The sequence below is a fragment of the Notechis scutatus genome, chromosome 2 (assembly GCF_049901735.1).
Source record: "Notechis scutatus isolate UNSWTSFEM ecotype Mainland chromosome 2, rNotScu1.2, whole genome shotgun sequence".
Taxonomy (NCBI): Eukaryota; Metazoa; Chordata; class Lepidosauria; order Squamata; family Elapidae; genus Notechis; species Notechis scutatus.
In genome coordinates, this window is record NC_142010.1 from 258,112,368 (window position 1) to 258,132,146 (window position 19,779).

Sequence of the window (19,779 nt, forward strand, 5' to 3'; positions counted from 1 at the left end):
AGGAGGCTGTGTACAAAATTAGATGCATTAATGAAAACTATGTGGAAAGAGATCTGCATTATGAAAAGTGTCAAACCAGAGTGAAGGTGTTCTATTTTTCCCCATCACCTACATATATTCATACTAGCATTAGAACAAATTTAGATACACGTTGATTGTAGTTTTCAAATAACTGAAGAAGATTGAATGGATGAAGTGCTCTCTGAGGTTGGTTTGTTTTCTTGCAGATGTTTCATTACCCAAATAAATAACACCATTATTGCTAGAAAGGAGGGGGGTTGTGGAAAGGAGGAGGAGGAGGACTGTGGGGTCCTTAGTGCTCTCTGAGGTTGGTTTGTTTTCTTGCAGATGTTTCATTACCCAAATAAATAACACCATTATTGCTAGAAAGGAGGGGGGTTGTGGAAAGGAGGAGGAGGAGGACTGTGGGGTCCTTAGTGCTCTCTGAGCTTGGTTGTTTTCTTGCAGACATCTCATTGCCAAAGTAGGTAACACCATCAGTGCTACTAGGGAGTGGGGTTTGCCCTCATTTTATATTCTCGTAGCTTGCCCTGATTGGATGAACTTTTGTACTAGAGCAGAAAGCTGATATAGAACCAGAAGCTGGAAACTAGAGGACTGCAGGACTCAGCCAAGATCAAGGGAAACTTCAGAAGCATAAGAAATTGTTGACACTGGAAAACTTATTGTGAGAGATGAACTTTTCTTTCTTGCAAATATTCAAACAGACTTTGGCAGGGCAACTTATGGAGATATTACAACTGCCTTTTGCATTGTAGATCCTTCACTGAGCACAGAGTGAAACCCCATCACTTTCAAGACTCTTTATCATTATTTGACTATTTGATGCAAGAGTACACAACCATCTCTGCTACAAAGTGTTGCATTGTGGTGAAGTGAAGCAGTATAAAAATGGTTCTTGGGTAATCTTTCATGCCTCATTCACATGTGGGTCCCAGTTGGGGAACAGCCCCCCTGGGGAGATCAGGCAAGCTCCCTCTTCACTGCTCTTTTAAAAACTTCGGGAGGCCAAGAGAACTTTCCTCGGATATGATGTCACCATCTTTAGCTGCTATTTCTCCCTATTTTAATTTTATTTTTATTTTACACTTTGCTAGGGCTGCACTGGCGTTTTTTATCTTTGTGTCCATAAGTCTTGAAGCTGCCACGTTTGAAGACGCCTGCACCAGAGGGAATCAGTGGTGGGATGAGACCGGTTTGCACTGGTTCTAGCAAACCGGTAGTTTGGGTGAGCACTTGGCCCCGCCCCAACCACCCCTGCCATTTCCTGTCCTATATTTCCCTGTTTTTTAGTTCAGCTGATTTACGCAGCAGCGCAAATTGCTGCGCCTCAGCTGTTTTACTCACCATCGCTGACATAGAAGGTAATTTTTGAAGCTTAAAATGGGCGCTTTTTGAATGCTGCACGCACACGCAAAGCACACGCAAAGCGGGCACACAAAGCATGCGTTCACTGAACCAGTTGTTAAGTCAGTTGCAGCCCACCACTGGAGAGAACCTGGAAAAAATGCAAGATTATATTAAAGGAAAAGAGACCGATTAATACAGAACGGAGCAAATTAATCTGACTTTGGAAGAATTCAAGGATTTTGGGGAACAACTGAAATCTTACACAGCTGTCAGGAACCATATCAGATTGTCTTGAAGGTCATGGCCAACCAGGCAAGTCGACACCTTCATAGCAGAATATTCAAAACTCTCCTTGGCCACAGTTGAACTTAGAGATAGTGTCAAGAGTTAAACATTGGCAGGTACATGCCTCTTGTTTTAACTTGTCATTAGAGTAAGGAGGTGTAAGGTGTTGATTACAAATGGGTTAGTTGAAGAAACGAAGCTTCTATAGTTCCACCGAAGCTTGTGAGAGTCTGGAAACTTTTCAAGGATATATTAACAGGTGCAAAGAAGGCAGATGGTTTCCATAACAAAGAGAACTTGTTTACATGGTCTATTTATTTTATTTATTTATTTATTTGATTTGTCAATCACAAGATAATAGGTATAAGTATAAACATGAGTAAGAATACAGGAAATAGGTACGAATAAATGGGGACAGTGGGGCAGGGACGGTAGGCACGATTGTGCACGTATGCACGCCTCTTACAGACCTGTTAGGAATAGGGTGAGGTCAATAGTGGATAGTTTGAGGTTAAAGGAGTGGGGGTTAGAGGATGGAACAACAGAGTAAGGTAGTGCATTCCAGGCATTGACCACTCTGTTGCTGAAGTCGTACTTTCTGCAATCAAGTTTGGAGCCGTTTACATTGCGTTTGTATTTGTTGCGTGCTCTTGTATTGTTGCGGTTGAAGCTGAAGTAGCCATTGACTGGTAGGACATTGTAGCAGATAATTTTGTGGAAGCTTTGGCTGGGAAAATCATTGTTTAATACTGTGAACCGAGAATTTCATAGTTAGTTTTACCTTGCCATTACCATAAAACATATTCAATAAACAGTAAGATTTTCAGAAATGAAATAATCCTGGCCTTTTATTTGGACACTCAAGCTGGATGTTGACAGATAGTTGATGCCGTGCATATATCTTGATTGCCAGACAATACATACCAAATTGCAACTTTATGGCTTTTCATGGCCAGCTATCAACTTTGTGGGCTATGAATAGATGCTTGGTTGATCTCAAACTGTGGGCTATTGATCTAGAGTTGCAAGCAGACTTTCCAAAAGCCCTACACATGAACCCTTGCTCATCTTCTCCAACCAGTTGGATATTTAAGCCACATAACAATCCCCAAATTCAGAAGGGCCTTATATTTAGCCAGGATTCAATGCCTTCTCAACAATGTTACTGAAGGTAGATACCAAAAAACAGAACAAAACTATAAAAAAAACAACCCAACCCTTCAAATAGTCCATGCTATGGAGGAATAATTACTACAGTTACAGTCTTAACCAATAAAACTCCCCATTCTCATTCAGCACTCAGAAACAAAATTCATCCAAGTAAGAATTTATTAAAGAAGTCACACTGGCACATCTGGGAAAACCTAAATCGGAGAGTTCTGGGTTTTCCTTCCCAAAAGAAATTCAAAGATCCATCCCCTGCACCCACCAGTCCATCACATGGTCCAATCAAACATTGTCCCAACTGGAGACCTTCCTCCATACAATCCTATCCAGTGCAGGGCAACATGTCCTTGACTCTCTGAGAAAGAATGTTGTTGAGTCTAATCTTCTGCCTCTCTCTATGAAATCCCCCCTCCCAAATTCCCAGGCACTAAATGTGGCAGCCTCGAAGCTTCTAAGTAAAATATGGCTTCCAAGGCTGACACAAGGTTATTTTGTATTGTGAATGCAGCTTCTTGGTCTTCAGCTAAGCCATTTAAGCAGGTTGTCAGAATCTGGGAGACTTGGATCCAAAGCATTCAGAGAGCATTACAGGGGGAAAGGTTGGCTTACCAATTGTGATGTACAAAAGTCACACAATTCTGGATGACATCCATTTTGCTCCGAACGCTGGATTTGATTTCTATCAGACTAGTATGAAATGGCATTGGACGATCATTATCCAACCTAGTTTTCAGCGTCAATTGTATGGTAAATGTCATATTTGTGATGATAGATGAATCTGACATGTGTTCAGCTGGTGGGTGGAGACAAGGAAAGGACAAGGGACTTTCTGAGTTACCACCACTGGGTCTCTTAAATCAATCCAGGCAGAAAAAAAAAGCAAAAAAAAAAAAGCAGGAGAACTGGAGATGGGAAGGAAGAACAAAGCGAGACCATAAAAAAAATCAATAAATGTTCCCTATAAAATAAATTGAGATTTGTGAAACTTACTTCCTGCGGATGTCAGAGGTGCAAATGCAGGGAATTCATTTAAAGCCAAATTGAAAACTTATCTCAGCTACTCTCTTGTGGTCCATCTCTTCTGCTGTTTACTCGGAAGGGCCTGTTGAGGAGCTGGCAGCACAGCTGGACAGCAGTGAGGAGGTTGGGGAGGAACCTGGACCAGTCTTGGAGGCTGAGGAGGGTTCGGACGAGGGCTCAGCATCGGAGGCATGGATGGGGCCAGGGCAGGCTGGCAGTCTTCAGACTCAGACAGCAGTGAAACGGGAGTTTCTGGAACTGCATGCGCAGGGCTACCAGAAGACAAGAACAATTGAGGAAGCAGGGTTGACTCAGGAGTAAGGCCACAGCTCGGAGATGATTGGCTCCTCCCATAGGACCTAAAAGAGCAGCGAACAGGATGTGAGTTTTTGCAGGAAGCAATTAGTTCGTCTGGTCGATTTAAGCTCTGAAAAGTTCTGTTTGACTCTGTGTCAAGTTTGGCCTTGCCCTGCGCCTGGCAATTAGTTCTCTGGCCGCATTCCAAGTGCGATAAGGTGGGTGTTTATAAACATTCCCCTGAAAGACTGTTTGTGAAGCCTTGCAGGCTGTGAATGAACGTAATTCACAGCTGTGGAAATAAAAGAGGTTTTGCCACCACTAAGATTGTGTTTTATACTTTCTAAGGAAGCCTAGATCAGAACAGGACCTCACTGCTTGATTATCTCAAAGATGCTTTTTTCAGGAGGCAACTGGACTTTCTTGTTGTTGTTTTTCTTTTGGAGACATTTTGCTTCTCATCCAAGAAGCTTCTTCAACTCTGACAGGATAGTGGGGGATGGAAGGATTGATATTCCTTGCAGTCATCTGGTAATCTGCATTCTTTTAGAGCAGAGGTGCCAAACCTGATTTCATTGAGGTCCTCATCAGGGTTATGTTTGACCTCGGGGCGGGGGAGGGGCTGAGCGTGTGGCTGGGGTCGGGTGGCCAGGATGGGCATGACCAGCTCGACATCCTGCAGCCCTCTGCCAGCAGAAATGGAGCCCGGGAGGGGAGCTCTGTTTTTGCTGGCAGAGGCACTGTGGGCCGGTCCTTCACTGTTTCAGGGCGGCCACGTGGGCCAGATCTAAGCAACCTGCAGGCCAGATTTGGCCCAGGGGCCTTGAGTTTGACACCTGTGTTTTAGAGGGTCATTGAGGCACTTGGAGGTTTATCTGTGTCCTCAGAGTCACCTAAGTAATACTCCTGGTTCCTGTCGTCTGCAATATTTTCCCTGGAAATCCATTCCTCCCCTCACACCATTCCAAGGGTTTCCATCCCAAATTGTATAGCTAAAAGTCTGTAGAGATTCTCAGTCATTCCAGTCTCAAAGGACAAACCACAATCTTCAAAAGAGAAAACAAGAAAGTTCAGTTGCCTCCTGAAAAAGCACCTTTGGGACAGCCATGACGGAGAATCTCTACCGACTTACTGCTGATTCTTTCTGGAAAATCATATGGATTTCAGAACAGTATGCTTTAGTTTAGTTTAGTTTAGTTTATTGTCATTGCACCTCATACAATGAAATCAAACACCATCTTCAGTGCACATCATGACCATGAAAATAAACACAAACACACATCCTTCACCCTCCACACATTGAACTGAAAACCCGCAACACTGCACCAACACTGCACTATATAGCAGAATTCAAAAGAGCTACTGCCCTGGGATAGAAGCTGTTTTTCAGCATATTTGTCCTTATTTTTATTTTTTTTATTTTAGCAAGGGAAGCTTACAAAAAATGGTCAGCTGGAACAATAATTGCATGCATGTCCTGGATTGACTGTAAGTAGCATTACTGCCAAATTCTGAGTGCACTCCAGAATCACTCCATGTGCAACACTGTAATTTGAACACCCTGCAGTGTTCAGTTTAGTATCCTCAAACCTTTGATTGATCTTACTTGGGTCCCTTTAGAAAAGAAGAACCAGACAAGAACTGGTCTACCAGCTGTGCTTTGCTTGAACAAGTCTTGCTCAGCATTTGATGTGATCCAATCACAGCTAGTCATAGGATGTCTACGTGATCTAATTGTCCAGTTAGTCTCTTTTCAGGGCAAAGCGCTCCTGGTTCAGGGAATCTAGTTCTTTTATTCAATCAATAATCAATTCCTTTTCATTTCATCCTTCCTTTGATACCAATTTGCTTATCCTTGGGTCCTACCATCCATTTTGTCTCTGGTCTTATCCCACATTTCTGTCAGGTTGCTTATGATTCAGCAACAAGGATGATTAGGGGACCGAGGCTAAAACGTATAAAGAACAGTTGCTGGAATTGGGTATGTCTAGCTCAATGAAAAGAAGGACTAGAGGGTGACATGATAGCAGAGTTCTGATATCTCAGGGGTTGCCACAAAGGGGTCAAGCTATTCTCCAAAGCACCAGAAGGCAGGACAAGAAGCAATGGGTGGAAACTAATCAAGGAGAGAAGCAACTTAGAACTAAGGAGAAATTTCCTGACAGAACAATTAATCAATAGAATGACTTGCCTCCAGAAGCTGTGAATTCTCCAACACTGGAAGTTTTGAAGAAGAGATTGGACAACCATTTGTCTGAAATGGTATAGGTTTCCTGACTGAATGGTGGGTTGGACTAGAAGACCTCCAAGGTCCCTTCCAACTATTCTATTCTATTCTATTCTATTCTATTCTATTCTATTCTATTCTATTCTATTCTATTCTATTCTATTCTATTCTATTCTATTCTATTTCCATTCCATTCCATATTTTCTATTCTATTCTATTCTATTCTATTCTATTCTATTCTATTCTATTCTATTCTATTCTATTCTTATTTAGCATATGATGAGAACATGACAGAAGAGACAGTGAATTCTACTGGTGCCTTAGGCATGAAAGCCAGCTGGGTGATTTTGAACAATCACCAGAGGACAGTGAGTTCTAGTCCTGCTTTAGGCATGAAAGCTGGCTGGATAACTTTGGACCAATCACCAAGAGACTGTGAGTTCTAATTCCATTTTTGGCATGAAAACCAACTGGGTGACTTTGGGCCAATCCCCAGGAGACTGTGACTTCTAGTGCTGCCTTAGGCCCAAAGCCAGCTCACTCTCTCTCTCAACTCTTGAAAGAAGAAGACAAAGATCTTGTTATGAAAGCTAAAGGGTCTTGTCCAGGCAGTCACTAAGAATGGACATTGACATGAAAGTGCACACTGCCAAGTCCATAAGGATCTCTTGGTTATGTTGGGGTGAACACTAAAGGTCTACAAATAGATAAATAAAAATCAGTTCTCACCTCTATCTTCTTCAATCTCGGCATCAGCCTTGGAGGACATATTTTACTCAGAAGCTCCGAGGCTGCCCCAATTAGTGCCTGGGAATTTGGGAGGGGGGATTTCAAAGAGAGAGGCAGAAGATTAGACTCAACATTCTTTCTCAGAAAGTCAAGGACATGTTGGCCTGCACCTAGAGGGGAATGACAGGAGGGATGTCTCCAACTGGGACAATGGTTGATTGGGCCATGTGATTGATGGTGGGTGTAGGGCAGGGGTCTCAAACTCGCGGCCCGCGGGCCAATTGCGGCCCGCAGGATGATATCCTGTGCCTCCACTGTGATATGAAAGTATAATATTAGTGCGGCCCGCAGGGGAATGGACCTCTGAAGGAAGTCCCGCCCGCCTTCCTCGTCGTGGCTGAAATTCGGGCCCGGCAAGTCCGAGCAGCCAGCACATAGAACAGGGCGGCGCCAGATGTTGGAGAAGCAGAGCGGAGCCGGAGATCATTAGCCGCCTCTTTCGCAGCACAAGAAGCCTCCCCAACTGGCCAGCTGCTCTCCTCCTTCTCTGCCTGTTTGTTCTGTATGGCCGAGGAGGAGGAGACCTGCCCGCTGGTTGGGGGAAGCTTTCTGCGCTGAAAGAGGCAGCTACTAATCTCCGGCTTTGCTCCGCTCTCCAGCGCCCGCAGCAGCAACAGGCAGTTCCGCCCGGCTCCGCTCAGGTGTCTGGCTGGGGCTGTCAGGAGTTGCTACCGCTGGCGCAGCTCTGCGCGGCTCCAGTCCGCGTTGCCTTGGGAAGGGAAAGGCAAAACCAGGAGCCGCTGACAAGTAGAAGCCGAGCGGAAATGACGTCTGCAGTGCCACTGTGGAATCCCTTATGCGGCCCAGCCTCACCCAGCCTCTGCCTCCAGCGGCCCCCAGGTAAATTGAGTTTGAGACCCCTGGTGTAGGGGATGGATCTTTGAACTTCTATTGGGAAGGGAAAACCTGGAACTCTCAGATTTAGGTTTTCCCAGATGTGCCAATGTGATTTCTTTAATAGATTCTTACTTGGATGAACTTTGTTCCTGAGTGCTGAATTGATACGGGGAGTTTCGTTGGAACGTTGACACTCGGTTCCTGTACCACTCCAGTCCCCAACATTTTTGGCACCAGAGACCCGGTTTCTTGAAAGACAATTTTTCCATGGACCAGGGGTGGAAGGAGAGGAGGAGTGTGCAACCTGGTTCCCCAGCATGCACAGTTTACAGTAGGGTTCACGGTGACAATCTGAGGTGGAGCTGAGGCAGTGAGGTTAACACTGGGGGAGCAACTGCTAATACAGATGGAGTTTCCCTCACTTGCCCACCGCTCACCTCCAGTACTGCAACCGGACTACGTTGGGGGATGTTAGGGACACCCCCTACTCTACCAGAGGCCTGGGACTTTGAAGGTTCTGCACAGGATCTTAAGCTGTTTCTAACACCGCACTTTTCTGGGCAGAGAGCTCTGATGTTGATCCTGAGAGTTATTGACGTCCCTTTCTTAAGAGTCACTGCCTGAGTGGATTTACCATCACTGGGACCCCTTTGATCTTGACTTTCTACATCCACTCTAGTTCCCTTTCCTCTCTCTCTTTCTTTCTTTCTCTCTCTCTCTGTCTCTCTTTGTCTCTGTCTCTGTCTTTCTCTCTGTCTCTCCGTCTCTCTCTCTCTCTGTGTCTCTACCAGTCTCTGTTTCTGTCTCTCTGTCTCTGTCTCTCTCGTCTTTGTCTCTGTCTCTCTGTGTGTCTGTCTCTCTGTCTGTCTGTCTGTCTGTCTGTCTCTGTCTCTGTCTCTATCTCTGTCTCTGTCTCTGTCTCTCTCAGAAGCACAATATACTCGTGGGACCATGGAGGACAAGCACAGACTTAGAAAGCCAAAACAGGCAAATAAATCATCTGCCGGTGTGCCTGTTCTGGGAAGGTTAACTTTGGCTTTCTCTGCTCTGCCCCTTCTGTAGCGGAAAGTAGATTCTGCATGTGACCTCCTCAGATTGAATGTTCACTTTAGCCTAGATTTGCTGAGCTATTTGTTAATGCTTGCATACCGAGGCGGTTCTCTCCAGGGTTTTATAGAAAAACCTCATTTCAATGTAAAATTCACAGCATCAGATTGAAATTTATTTTGAGAAGAGTTAGCATTCCTGATTTTCAGGCCCTCACAATCACATCTATGTCAGATGGTAATTACATGGTTTTTGTGCATTGGTAGGCCTGAGAAAGTGGGGAAAATGGAAGATAATGTTGTTCCATTGAACAAGCGAAAGTTCTTTTGTGTGTTTTTTTCTGCCCAGAGAGATTCTTAGCAGTAACAGGAAAGAGGCTACATCACTATTCATCTATTACTACAGACAAAATCATTTTTTTAAAGACTCCTGTTCTTAGACCAAAATGTCCATTCTCTCTGTGATTCTTCAGTAAAAAATTTTTTATAAAAGGATATCATGATGCCAAACCATAGATACTTTAAGCTCTGTCAAGTGAAATTTATTAAAATATGATGATCATAAACATAGGACAAGCAATTTTGGCTAAAATCAGGAGAGAAAAAAAATACTTATAACATGCTATACTTATACTAACCTTATTTACCTATTACAATAATTACCAGCATTCAACTAGGGCAGAGGCTATGTGTTTAATGTTAATTTTATATTTCTTATATCCACTTTTTTCTCTTCTTTTTTGGGAGGCTTTGTTTGTAATTCTTGTTTTGTTGTTTTTTAAAATGTATTTTATCTTCAGGAAAAAATAAAAATTGCAATCTCTCTCTCTCTCTCCACCCCCTCTCTCTCTAACTCCCTCCCTCCCTTATCCATCCATCCATCCATCCATCCATCCATCCATCCATCCATCCATCCATCCATCCATCCACCCATCCATCCATCCAGCTATCTAGCTATCTAGCTATCATCTATTTATATCCAATACATATTTTCACCCAAGGAGTTCAGGATATCTATATGTTTGGTTCTCCATTCTGCCCTCACACCAGTATAGATGGATGATCTCATTGTGTCTTGTCTTGTCTTGCCTTCAGGTACTTTGGAGAATAAATTGATGCTCTCTTCCTTGTGGATGCCCTTCAAGTATTGGAAGATGCTATCATGGCTTTCCTAACCCTTCCTTCTTTCCTTCTTTCCCCTTTGTCCTCTGCTCTCCTCTGCTCCCTTCCCTTCCTATCTCTCATCTCCTTCCCTCCCTCCTTCCTTCTTTCCTTCCTTCTTTCCCCTTTGCCCTTCCTCTCCTCTGCTCCCCTCCCCTCCCCTCTCTCTCCTCCTTTCCTCCATCCCTCCCTCCCTTCCTCTCAACAGAAATATATATGACCACCTGAAATATCTTCCAGCAATTGTACTTCAAATAACCGGTTTCAGTTTACAGTTTCAGCTGAGTAATAAAATACGATTAGCAATTATTCCTTCTGGACTGTATTTAAGAGTTATTCCCTCCCTCTTCTGTCACATTATATGTTATCACTTTATTGCAACTTATGGAAAGAGCCTTGGGCCTCTTTGCAAACACAGTAGGAGGACCTTAATTCCTTTTGAGGATTCTCAATTGAACACCTTAGTTCAAAGGTTCCTGGTGCATGCACTACAGCCATGCGTCATCAGACATTAAACTTCAAAGCTTAATCCTGCTTCATTACATGCTTAGCAATTAACTTTTCTACATATTTTCAATATTAAAATTTAAATCTCCCCAAATCCCCTTTTCAATTTTATATCTTGTTTTTTTTTTTTAAATCTTAATCATCCTAGAAGTATGAATGACTTGATAGGACAAAATGAAACTCACCTTCTGCTGAGAATATTTTTCCCATGTATTTACCTCATGAATATTTCTCTCCATCAGGTGCAAGTCATTTACCTTTACCGAGAGCTTCTCCTGACCTTGAATTCTGTACTTTTCACATTTCTGTGAAACTACCTGAGGTGTACCTATAGACAAGAAGGTGCAGTGGCTTGCTGAATGCATGGTGAAATGCAACGCTGGGCTTCAAAAATTTCACCAGTCGATTCTCTGCCCAGTTGCTGGGTGGGCGTGGCCTAGTCGGCCTCCTGCACCACCGGTGGGGGGGAGTTGTTTTCATCTTCCCCAGACTCTGGAGGCTTTCCTTGAGCCTCTGGGAGGGCGAAATCAGCCTCCCCTGGGCTTCGGAGGTTCTCCAGAAACCAGAAACAGGTCCACTTCCGGCCTTCTGGAGCCTCCGGGACAGAGGTGGTATTCAGCAGGTTCTGACCAGTTCTGGAGAATCGGTAGCGGAAATTTTGAGTAGTTCGGAGAACCGGCTAATCCCACCTCTGACTGGAGATTTTACAGTACCCCTTCTCCTGCCATGCCCACCCAAGCCACGTCCACAGAACCGGCAAAAAAATATATTTGAAGGCCACCACGGCTCTGGGAGAGCCGTTTTTCGCCCTCCGTGAGCCTCCACGCGGGCCCTGCACTTACGTCACATCCAAAATGGGCTGTGTGGAGACTCCTGGGAGGGGTGGGGTGGGTGGGGCAGGGCAGGGCCAGCCAGGGGTGGGATTTGGTACTTCACTGAACCGGCCTGTGATGACCCGGAGCGTATCAAAAATATAACAAAAACCGAAATGTAAATAAAGGCCCTTTAACGCCTTCAAGTTGGCTTCCCTGTTTAATTGTTCACAGCTGAAGATTAAACTATTTTCAAAATAACATTCCAAACAAAAGAAATACAGTTCTAATTCAAAGAGCAGATAACGAAGCAAAACCCAAAAACAAACCGCACTGAAGAAAGTTCCACGACAGACCAGGATAAATAATTACAAACTTCAGGACGATAACCAGGTACAGTCCGTTGGAAGAATGCCAACCAAGATAAACCTCATCCAGGAATAAAACACTAACTTGTCTCCAGTGTTTGTTAGCACGCAGGTCCAAATTCTTGTGCAGATCTCACACCTGCAACCCACGGAGAAGATCATGGCCCTCTCCTCCCAAGTAGACCATGTTTTTCCCTGATCCTCTCCTCCCTGCGTGCCCTAGTGTTGCAGCAAATCTTGCTTCCAAATCAGGACACAAGACCACGAAAGGTTAGAGAATACAGGTTTTATTTGTGCAAAGTGTTCAGAGCATTAACACGACAAATTCTGAACCCCCAGCTCATCCTAAGACAATACTTTTATACCCATTATGACCTCAGCATAGACCTGGGCATTACTCTTACTACATTTTACCAAATAAGGACAATATTGCATACATTTCTACAGATCTATAAAGGAAGTATAAAGAGGAAATAACAAGTATATTTTTGACTACTCAGTTATCTTACACCATCAATTATTTTCCATGTTCACCCTTGTTTACAGTAACGTGGTTAGTTCAAGTTCCTGAGTTCAGCAATATTGTGGGTTTGCACAATGTTATGTTAAGAAAAGCTTATGGGAAACTGGGATCTTGGCTAAATATGACTTGTTGACCTGTGCTAAACGTAAAATGTGCTTTATATGCTCTTCTTCAGCTGCTTCACTAGGATGTATAGGGGATGGGCCTGGGTCCTCCTCTGACTGTTCAGCTGGTCTCTGCCCTTCCCCAGCCTCCTCCACCACCTCTGGAGCCACCCTTCCACTCCCTGTTGGCTGTTCCTCCTCTCCCTCGGAGTCAGTCTCCACCAGGGGCATGACACGGCCATAACATTAGCTAGGGGTTCTCCCGTAGCAGCCCATCCTTGGTGAGATGGTTCAGAGACCCATCAAGAGTGGTCTTGGGTCCAGCTTTACAGAAAATCTTATTCAAAAGCATTCTCCATTTGAAGTGATATCTGATTCAAGTCCATTTAAAAAAGACAAACACCCTTTGTGCAATTTAATATTATACAGGTAGTCCTTGACCTGCAACAGTTCATTTAGCAACCGTTCAAAGTTACAAGGGCACTGAAAAAAGCAAACTTACGGTCATTCTGTACACATAACAACTATTGCGGCATCCCCATGGTCACGCAATCAAAATTGAGACGCTTGGCTCGCGTTTATGACGGTTGCAGTGATACCTTTTTGAGACCTTCTGACAAGCAAAGTCCATGGGGAAGCCAGATTTACTTGACAGCTGCGTTACTAACTCAACAACTGCAGTGATTCATTTAACAACGGGGGCAAGAAAGGTCATAAAATGGGGCAAAACTCACTTAACGACTGTTGGTTAGCAACGGAAATTTTGGGGGGGTAATTTCTGGTCATAAGCTGAGGACTACCTGTATTATCTGAAATTAGGAAAGGAAATTTCAAATCTGTTTCATATCACTTCTGAGAAAATATCGTTCATGGTCTATCTTGACAAAGAAAACTAATATCAATCTCCATTCAGATTTTGTTAGGCAATTGTGATGCTCAGAACTGGACAAGGCACATGAACAACTACTATGAGAGAGATACAAAATATCTTTAAAACAACAATAGGAAATGCTTCACATTTTTGTGTTTATAAGCATTCAAAGTGATCACCATCAAATACTAACATTTCAGTAGTTCATTCTTGTAGAGTAGAAAATTGGCTCTTGATCCATAACATTGGGATTTTCCCTATCTTCTACTCAGAGGGGCATGAAATGGCCTGGTATGTGTCCATCAAGACTTTCTAAAAGCGGCCATTCAGAAAAAGAAATAACAGAGTTGGTAGGGACCTTGGAGGTCTTCTAGTCCACCCCCTGCACAAGCGGGAGACCCTATATAGCATTTCAGACAACTTGACTGTCCAGTCTCTTCTTAAAAGCCTCCAGTGATGGAGCACCCACAACTTCTAGTGGCAAGTTGTTTCAGCTGATTAATTGTTCAGGAAATCTCTCCTTCGTTCTAGGTTGCTTCTCTCCTTGACTAGTTTCCATCCATTGCTTCTTGTCCTGCCTTCAGACGCTTTGCAGAATCTTCTTTGTGGCAGCCCCTGAGATATCGGAAGACTGCTATCATGTCTCCCCTAGTCCTTCTTTTCATCAAACTAGACATACCCAATTCCAGCAACCGTTCTTCATATATATATATATAAAGACTTAGTAAGATGACACCTGGAATAGTGAATCCAGCTTTGGTTACCACGTTACCAAAAAAGATGTATAGACTTTGGAAGAAGTGCAAAGAAGATGATTAAAGGCCTGCAGACAAAAGCAGACGAAGAACGGTTGCAGGATTTGGGTTTGGACATAGTCTAGAGAAAAGAAGGACTAGGGGGACATGATAGCAGTAATCTCGAAATATTTGAGGGGCTGCCACAAAGAAGACTGTTGGGGTCAGCCTGGCGCCCAGCTGATGCCGTACGGGCGCGCAAAAAGGTTGGGGATCACTGCTCCAGAGCACCAGAAGGCAGGACAAGAAGCAATGGATGGAAATTAATCAAGGAGAGAAGCAACCTAGAACTAAACACAAACTTCCTAACAGTGAGGACAATTAACCAGTGGAACAGCTCGCCTTCAGAAGTTGTGGAGGTTTTTAAAAAGAGACTTGTCAGTCACTTGTCTGAAATAGTATAGGATCCCCCTAGAAGACCTCCACGGTCCCTTCCAGCTCTATTCCACGCCCACTAGTCATTCTTGTTGCTCTTCTCTGCACTCGATGTAAAGTCTCAACATCTTTTTTATAGTGCGGTGACTAAAGCTGGATATTCCAAGTGTGGTTTTACCAAGGCCTGATAAAGTGGTATTAACACTTCACGTGATCTTAATTTCTGTCCCTCTACTAATGCAGCCCGGGACTGCATTGGCTTTTTTTTTTTGGCCACTGAGACAACACAAATATCTCCATTACAAGCTTGCATCCCGGCGTCGGATGCAAGTGGGTCTGTCACACATTTCTTCGTCGTATCTCTTTTAGCCTCTTCCCTTTTGCAGAATCCCAGGAGAGAAAACTGACGCCCCTTCCATTTTGTCAAACCCCTGGCCAACAGCATTACACTGATATTGAAATGACCGCAATAATTTCCAAACTTGTTTTTACACCTATAAACGTACACCCACACATTGCATGCAAATTGATGTCCTCTCTTACCCTTTTGGTAATGCATTGCTTCTTTTTTGGGGGAGATATTTTCATCGATGGTGGGTTTGGTTGTGTTTTTTTTTGAGGGGCAATGCTTATAAGAAACGGGAGGTGGGGGGGGGTTCTCCTCTTGGTTGTTTCCCTCTTTTTCCAAGGAAAGATAAGCATTTTCTTTTTTTCCCCTTTGCTGCAAAGAAACTCAGACATCTCAAATAATATATGTAGCTTTGGGGTGGTTTCTGACAGTGCAATATTGTGTATAATAACAATTACCAATGACCTCTATTAGGTTGTCCAGTCACATTAAAACCAGCACATTTGGTATCTGCCATAGTCAATTTGCCTCAAGAGAGGTTTTATTCGGGGCGATATGATAGAGCTGTAAAGCAATCTTTTTTCATTTAAATAGTTTAATTGAGGAATGCTATCCGATGTCTCAAAATTTAATGTATACAACAATTTGTTCCTCCTCCTTGTCTCTCTCTTGCTCTCTCTCTCTCTCTTTTTCAGAAATGAGTTGGAAGGAAATGACATCTGATTCTTATAGTAAGAAAGCAATTACATTTCGGCGTCTGCTTTGCCCATCTGCATGTTTTTAAACATAAAAAGAAAATTCTTAATATGTAATTGTCAGGTAATAAAAAGAAGGAAATATTTTACTTTGCATTTATGAAGTAATTTTTCAAAAGCATCGAGGGAATTGCATGTTAATGTTCCAACGTTTATTACCATTTTCCTAATGCTGCAAGTTCAGATGTGTGGGAAAAGAATGGAGAGAGAGAGAGAGAGAGAGAGTACAAAGCTGGCATCTAAGTGTGATAAGGCACTGTAAAGTAATTAGGGACAGGGAAAATTATAGAGAGAGGAATTGGTGAACCTAAGCTCCAAGGGGTGATTCAAACACGGCTAACATCAAGGGGGAAAACTTTTGGCTAGATGCAAGAAGCTGCAATAGAATATTATTAGAAGTATTATTAACATTGAGGTCATTTTGGTCTTGCAAAATGGAGGTTTGATCTTGACAGAAAACCTTGCTGAGTGGTTGAATTTCTTTGATTTTTGTCTCTTCTTTGAAGAGGTGGTAAAATTCTCACAGGGAAGCAATTGGAAAGCCTCACTTATAATGCCCATCTTCTCCTCCTCCTTTGTGTTTTTCTTCTTCTATTCCTTTTTTCCTTCCTCTTCTCATTCTCCTTTCCTGCTCCTTCTTGTGTTCTTCCTGGCTGTTCTCCTTCTCGTCTCCTCTCCTCTCCTCTCCCCTCTCTTCCTTCTTTCCCTTCTGCTCTTTGTTCCATCTTTCTCCGTCTCCTCCTCCTTCTCCCATTCCTCTCCTTCCACCCTTCTCTTTCTCTTTCCTCTTCCTCTTCCTTCTCTCATTCCTTTCCCCCTCCTCCTCCTTTCCCTTCCACTCTTCCTTCCATCTTTATCCCTTTCCTTCTCTCTCTCATATGTTCTCCTCTCTGTTCTCCTCTCCCTCCCTCCTATCTTTCTTTCTCTTTCCTTCCTTTCATCTTTCTGTTCTTTCTCCTTCCTCCTCCCTCCTTTCCTCCTCTCCTCCTCCTCCTCCTCCTCCTCCCTCCTCCTCCTCCTCCTCCCCTCCATAATTGCCTTCTTAAAATACACTTTGGTCCTCCATTCTGACGTGCAACAGTTGAATACCTATGGCTCTGCCTCCGGCCCTTGAAGAATTGTGTTTTCTGCTCAGTCTGGGAAGCACCAGATTGCAGAAAACAGATCTCTTAACATCTATCCCAGCACAGAGGCTGTAGGCAGGGCTTGCATGGATTTGCTGGAGGGAGGCTGAAGCCCCATGCAGTTCCTAAATATCTGGCCAATTTTCAATTGCGACTTCAAAGTACCCCCTCTCCTGATTCTCCATTAGCCAGAGAAATACTGACTTTTCAAAATCCGATGCCTGTCATCTGAAGGATCATATTGCTCTTCAAATTACAGACATACTTAGATGAACAAAATGGATTATGCATTCATTCAAGAGGCCTCATCTGTGAAGGGAAAGGTTTTCTTTTTAAACACACACATACACGCACACAAAATTGAAAACGGAATAGCCTTTTTTCCCTATTTTTTTTTTTACTCTTTTCTTTTTAACTCCCAGTCCAGTTTTTAATCAAATTGTATCCAGCAGTATTTCTAGGTCCTATTTAAAGCTCACATAATAGCAGAATAGCTTTCTTCAGACTCTATATCCACTTAGTATTGCCTAACAAAGGAGCAAGGGAAAACCTCAAAGAAACTCTCGCAGATGCAATCTGCACAGCTGGGAGATACACACACACACACACACACAACACAACACACACACACACACACACACACACACCAATGAATGACCGACATAAATGTTTTTGCCTTCTATTTCTGGTATAGTTAAGATCATCATCATCATCATCATCGATTGACAACGTTTTTGGAACACAACATGACTGTGGAGAAGAAAAAAGAGTGGATCGTCAACATTGCCATATCTGGAGACAGCAGAATCGACAAGAAACAACTTGAAAAAATCACCAGATATCAGGACTTGAGAATCGAACTGCAGAGACTCTGCCATAAACCAGAGCAGGTGGTTCCAGTGGTACTCGGCGCACTGGGTGCTGTGCCTAAAGACCTAGGCAAGCACTTAAAAACAATTGGCACTGACCAAATCACTATTGGTTAGCTGCAGAAGGCCACCTTATCTGCTCACAAAATCCGCCAAGAAATCATGCAGTCCTAAACACTTGGGAAGTGTTCAACTAGTGATTTGTGATATGAAGCCCAGTACAGTTATCTTGTTTGCTGTGTATACTGTTGTTTTTTGTGTCTATTATTATTATTATTATTATTATTATTATTATTATTATTATTATTATTATTATTATTATTACTACTACTACTACTACTACTACTACTACTACTACTACTACTACTATTATTATTATTATTATTATCTTCAGAATTAGGCAGGCACCTGCCACTAACACCCCAGACTTAACAGTTGACGATAAGAAAGACCAAAAAGTCTGGATAGTAGATGTGGCAGTGCCTGGAGACAGCAGAAGAGAAGAGAAAGAATTGGAGAAGATAACAAAATACAAAGACCTACAAATAGAAATAGAATGGCTATGGCAAAGGCAATCAAGGGTAGTACCAATGGTAATAGGAATAGGCGCCTTGGGTGCAGTCCCAAAATAACTAGAGCACCACTTGAACACCATAGGCATTGACAAAGTTGCCATCAGTCAATTGCAGAAGGCAGTTTTACTTGAAACAGCTTCCATCCTGCACCGATTTCTGTAATACCATCAAACATCCAGATCTGCCTATCCGAGGTCCTTGGTAAGGACTCGATAGGTAGACAAAAATGCCAAACCCAGTCTGAACATCTGGCTGACTGTGATAATAATAATAATAATAATAATAATAATAATAATAATAATAATAATAATAATAATAATAATAATAATAATAATAATAATAATAATAATAATAATAATATTGCAATACCTGGTGATGCCGAATTGTAGACACACAGCAAGAAAAAATCACAAAGTATGAGGACTTACAAATTGAAGTTGAGCGACTTTGGAAAAAGAAATTGTGTGTTATTTCAATTGTAACTGGAGCCCTTGGAACATTACCTAAAGGGCTACCTCACTATTTGAAATCCTGAATTTATCAGACTTGAATACTCTGATTCTACAAAAACCACCCTACTTGGAACAGCTTATATCCTCCAACGCTACCTGAACAGTTCCTAGGTCCTTGGTTAGGACTCGAGCTGTTGAGCTACCAACCAGCCCAAAGGCTGTGAATCTCACTAAAGATAATAATAATAATAATAATAATAATAATAATAATAATAATAATAATAATAATAATAATAATAATAATACTATTGTGGAAAAGAAAAAATTGTGGATTGTCGACATTGCCATACCTGGTGATAGCACGAGAAACAACTTGAAAAAGTCACCAGATATCAGGACTTGAGAATCGAACTGCAGAGACTCTGCCATAAACCAGAGCAGGTGGTTCCAGTGGTACTTGGCACACTGGGTGCTGTGCCTAAAGACCTAGGCAAGCACTTAAAAACAATTGGTGCCGACAAGATCACCATTGGTCAGCTGCAGAAGGCCACTTTACTGAGATCTGCTCACATAATCCGCCAATACGTCACACAGTCCTAAACGCTTGGGAAGTGTTTGATTAGTGATTTGTGATACGAAAGCCAATATGGTCATCTCGTCTGCTGTGTATACTATCATTTTTGTGTAGTATAATAATAAAGATAATGATAATAACAATAATAACAATAATAACAATAAGTTCCCAAACTGGCTAGGTTGAGCTTTTATGTATTTGCTTGGGCCTTGCTAGCAATTTACAACATTAAGTAATTGCTGTAGCATTGGCTGGGAGACTTTTCAAAAAATCTGAAGTGCGAGAGACAAAAGGTAGGTCCTGAAATCCAATTGTGATCAGCTAGCCGACAGATGGGACCCCTATTTTTAATGCCATCCAATCTATTCATGGTGGAGGGATTGAGTACCTGGAATCTCCTAGTCCTTACGGTCTCAGCTGCAAAGAAGACAACCACGAATGGAAGGAAGGAAGGAAGCCCTGAAGAGGTCTACTCAGCTGAGAAAAGCAACTGGTTAAGCCAGGGCTCTGTGATTTTGCCTTCTTAA

The 19,779-nt window shown here is 42.7% G+C and overlaps 1 long non-coding RNA gene across 1 annotated transcript in view; it reads left to right on the top strand.

The window, feature by feature from the left end:
* Positions 1-10,508, top strand: part of LOC148132614 (uncharacterized) — a 59,267-nt gene extending 48,759 nt beyond the window's left edge. The window contains exon 4 of the long non-coding RNA XR_015748280.1: positions 10,135-10,508. This is a non-coding gene — a long non-coding RNA (uncharacterized LOC148132614). The remainder of the gene's footprint in view (positions 1-10,134) is intronic.
* The last annotated feature ends 9,271 nt before the right edge of the window (positions 10,509-19,779 follow it).